The sequence below is a fragment of the Nicotiana attenuata genome, chromosome 10 (genome assembly GCF_001879085.1).
Source record: "Nicotiana attenuata strain UT chromosome 10, NIATTr2, whole genome shotgun sequence".
In the NCBI taxonomy this organism is placed as follows: Eukaryota; Viridiplantae; Streptophyta; class Magnoliopsida; order Solanales; family Solanaceae; genus Nicotiana; species Nicotiana attenuata.
The window spans coordinates 46,927,897-46,932,709 of record NC_031998.1 but is presented as its reverse complement, the minus strand read 5'-3'; the positions used below and the strand labels follow the sequence as shown (position 1 = coordinate 46,932,709).

At 29.3% G+C, this 4,813-nt stretch overlaps 1 long non-coding RNA gene across 1 annotated transcript in view; it reads left to right on the top strand.

The window, feature by feature from the left end:
• The window catches only part of LOC109233941, a 6,067-nt gene continuing 3,868 nt past the window's right edge, over positions 2,615 to 4,813 (top strand). The window contains exon 1 of the long non-coding RNA XR_002069112.1: positions 2,615 to 2,712. This is a non-coding gene — a long non-coding RNA (uncharacterized LOC109233941). The remainder of the gene's footprint in view (positions 2,713 to 4,813) is intronic.

Sequence of the window (4,813 nt, the reverse complement as noted above, 5' to 3'; positions counted from 1 at the left end):
CGCTAAAAATGATAACACAAATTAATAAGATAAATTTTATATAACTCATCATAAGTTTTTTTTTTCCACACAGGTAAATCCAGCCACATTAAATAGTTTGAATCTACAGTTTTGTAGTCCAGATTAAATATTTAATCTTCCTAATTAAATAGAAAATAGTTTAGATAAAAGTTAAAGCTATTTGTCATGACAAAGTAATAAGCCACAAATAACTAGAGAACGCGATAAATTTACCAGTTATTAATAACTTTGGCCTGTAATAGTTAAGGATTATGTCACTGCAATTAAAATCAGTAATTTTAACACATAAGTTATATTGTTGCAAAAATTTCCATAGGTGAATATTTTTTTTCAAAGAGACAAAAATAATGAAGTTGCTCAAAACACACTATCAAGGTTAATGAAAATTCAATTGTTAACTATAGAAGTTAGATTTCTACAAAATAATTGAAAATATAGTAATTATGTATAACATTAGGAAGTTATTAATAAACTTTAATAATACAAAACTAAATTGCAAAATAGTTAATCTTCAATAATAAGATCATTTGATGCCTATTTGTAGCCTCAAAACTTACCAATTTTAGTTTTATTATCAAACTCATCATTTTATTTTATTGCAAACATTTTATAGTTTGGACGTTAATTATATATATTGGTGTAAATTCAAAATATAATTAACATCAATAATAGAGAATTTATGTATGTCTTTGTAACTTAACTCATTATTTTATGTAACTCCTTAGGGTAAATTTCTTAATATATTTAAGAATTTATTTTACAATTAAGTCCTCATACTATTGAAGAACTTTAAGAGTTGTTTTGATATATTATATTAGTATAATATATATATTATATATAATATATATGATATATATATATATATATATATGTATATATATTATAATATATTTTAGTCCTCATATATTTGAAAGACTTTAAGACGTTGTTTGATATATATAATATATATATATATATATATAATAGGAGAGATAGATAGGATAGATAGATAGAATATATATATATATAATATATTGATAAGATATCATATACACACAACACACACATATTTAAGTATTTAAACCTACGAAATAATTTCATGATAATTAATGATGTCATTTTGAAATAAGTTTCCCATAAATTGTATGAACTTTTGTGATGGTTTATGGTGCATTTAATTTTAAACAAATACCAAATGCTCCAAACATACAATACAATGAACATATTTAACACTAACAAAAATTATGAAGATTTAATTCATTAAATTTTATATAATTATTGGTAATGCTTTTACACAAAGAATTACGAAATTAAGTTAGGAACTTAAGATCCCACGTGAAAACTAAATTATGTTATAATTCTTCATTCAAATGTAATGGAATGATAGCTATTAAATTGTGTGGGATGACTAATTATAATAAAATTTTAAACAACTATAATCTTGTACCATATCATGCGCGCACCCACACACTTCAACAAGAGAAAAAATAATTATAAAATATACAAGTTTCTAAAATTTCAACAAATTAAATTATACATTGAACATAAGATGAGAATAAATAATGATAAAGATATAAGGAAGAGAATCATGTTTTCTCTTGGACACTAATTATTTGATATTTTATAATATTTTACATAATTCAATATTATAAGTTTTACTTCACAAAATTTAGATTTTAATATGGGTTATCATAGCAAGTGTTAATAACAAAACTAACTAACTAGTAATATCATAATCATATTAAATATACTTGTAATTTTCGATACATTTTCAAATTCAAGTAAATGTAATTATTTTTCACATTAGATTGAATCAAACAAATATTCAAATAGCGTGACAAATAATTGTAGCTACTAAGCCAACTATGGCCATGACTTTTTAGAACTTGAAACAAAATTATTTATTTAATAACATTTTGATTTAAAAAATTATTGTGACTAAAAGGTTACTATTGCTATATGAAGTTTCAACTCGTGGCAAAAACTAATGATTAGCTACGAAATTCTATTAGAGCAAGAAATTTGTGGCTAATTTAACCTATACTGCCATAACTTTTTATAACTTGAAGCAGAAATATTCATTTAGCTACAATATTTTATTTCAAATATTTTATTGTGGCTAAAAAGTTATTATAGCTATAGTAAGTTTCAAGTCGTGGCAAAAGATTAATGATTAGCTACAGAATTCAGTTATAGCAATAAATTTGTGGCTATATCATTTAACTACTGCCACAACTTTTTAAAACTTGAAGCAAAAGTATTCATTTAGCTATAATATTTTGTTTCAAATAATTTATTGTAGCTAAAAGGTTACTTTTGCTACAATAACTATTGTCGCGTGGCAAAAACTTATGATTAGCTACAAAATTTAATTTGTAACAATAAATTTATAGCTATTTATGTAGCTATTGCCACGATTGTTAGCAAGTATAGCTAATACGAGGAATTAGCTTTACCAACTTAATTTTCGTGGCAAAGAAATTTTATAATTTTGTAAATAGCCACGGAATTCTAATTTGTGTGGCTATTATTAGGTATTAGCTATAATTATTAAATTCATAGCAAAAATTTCGTAGCTATAGATGCATAATGTTGTAGTGTCCTATTGTTTTCTGTTATCTTAATCTATCTCTAAAGTTACCTTACATTCGTAACAGATACTTCAAATGGCCAGGCTCAGTACGTTTAAAATTTGACTATCAGAATCTGAAGGTAATATCATGCAAGTTTATTTTTATCGTTTGGGTTTCAAATTCACTTTCTTCTAGGTTTCTTGCAATAAACTTTCTGTATTGGGTTGACAGGAAGATTTGTGTATGACTGAAATTTTTGATTTTGAGGATAAGTAGAGTCACTTCTAAATGAGTATCAGTTCAAGATCTCCTTATATATCACTAAACTGATGAATGCCTTTCTTGTGAAAGGTATTACTATAATAAGATGAGAAACTAAAGGTGACTATATTTTTGTGCTATTAACACTATGTATTCATGTGAAAAAAGTTTGAAAGATGTACAGGTTTCAAAAACCAGTTAGGAATTGATTACTCACACTGATTGACCAAAACAAAGAAGAGTGGTACAAAACTTTCGCTAATAATGGTGAATTTGGTGCATTGTTAGATTGTCCATGCAATAAACAATATAGCTTTACCCAAAAGGACTTGTAGTGTAAGTCCCTCGAGCCATTAGCACATTTAAGTGCTATGGTGATGCCTGCTCGGAGGCATTTAGAATTTATATTGGGAAATATAGTAAGCTTCCATATAAAAGTTTTCTGTTATCTCATCTTCAATAGAATTTTCCTAGATTCCAGCGATGATAAATTAAATGTGGGGTTCTGCAGAATATAGAAGGAGAGCAAGAAATTTCTTTGGTGGCCAGGATGGTAACAACTGTCAAGAACATAAGAAGACTGAGTAGTGTCTCTAATGTAAAGTTGATGATGAGGAGAACTGGCAAGCAACAACAATTTGGTGTTAGCTCATATCTACACTCCATTTCCTCCCGATTTCTCTACACTCTGTTTCTTCCTCAAAATTTCTAGTGCTGCTCATCTCCTCTTCCAATTTTCCTTGTTTACTCTTCTCTCTTCCTGAACAGTTTATTCACCTTGATTGTACAGTTATAAGGTGAGTTTTAGTTTCTTTTTTTCTTGATTTTCGGAACAGCTGCTGCATATAAATTGTTTAAGCTGATTAAATTATTTGTCCATCATTCTTGTCATTCGTCCAAAAAAAACTGGGATATTTGGAGTTGTTTCCCATTTCAGTTGGGGTCGAATTCAATTCCCACAATTACTCACTTAACCCCTTTGAGTATATTTGTTGATGTTGTTCTTGAAGCATTTGGTGGGTTCGGTGATCTTGTTTAGGCTTCTTGCTAAAGATTTGAATTTCAGAAGAAAAAAAAGAAGGTTTCTTTTTTCCAAATGCTAAAGAAACAACTGCTTCATCTTTTTCAGCATAAAGATAACAATGATCAAGTTGTTACTTATTTAGTCGTCGCATGCGTCACTGATCAATGTTAGTACCATAAATGCTGCTCAATGTAACTACTCTTGTGGATTTCTACATATCTACATGATCGATTAGTATTCTACGTTTTGGTTTTACTATCACATATATATTTGATGATTCCGAGTAAAACTAGCTTGTGTTTCCTGTTAGTCGTGCGAAGTGTTCTTCAACATCTGTTATGAGTCCGATTTACCATTCCTTTTGACTGTCAAGTAAACATATAAGCATTTAGAGCTTTGTCTTAAGCAGTTACTAAAGAATTTGAATTTGGATATGACAATTGGACCCGGGCTCAGCCCGGGCGGACCCACCTAGAGGATTTTTACCTTTTATAGAGTTGTACCTAGAGTATGACTCCCCTACTATATAAAGGGGGTTTACCGAGGTTAGGCTTGGCACTTACTGAGTACCGTTGTGGGGTACTCATGCCCTTTCTGCGCATGTTTTTCATGTGCAGATCCAGGTACTTCTACCCAGGTGTATTACCCTTGAGGCAGGGAGCATTTCGGAGACTTCGAGGTACATCTGCCGCGTCCGCAGACCGAAGAGTCTCCTTCTTTACTCTATCTGTAGTGTTAGCCCTTCTATCGTACTATTGATGTAGACATTTCTGGAGATTAGAGCACTTTACTGTATTCCTTTTTAGCTTGTGTTCCCGTGAGTTTCCGGGTTTTGGGATAGTATTGTAGAAGTTTGAGATATTGTGCTGTATGTGCCGAGTGGAATTTTACATTTCATTTCCATTTTGTTAAATCTTGGCTTTTAAGTTATAATTTCTGCAAGGTTTTCGATTGT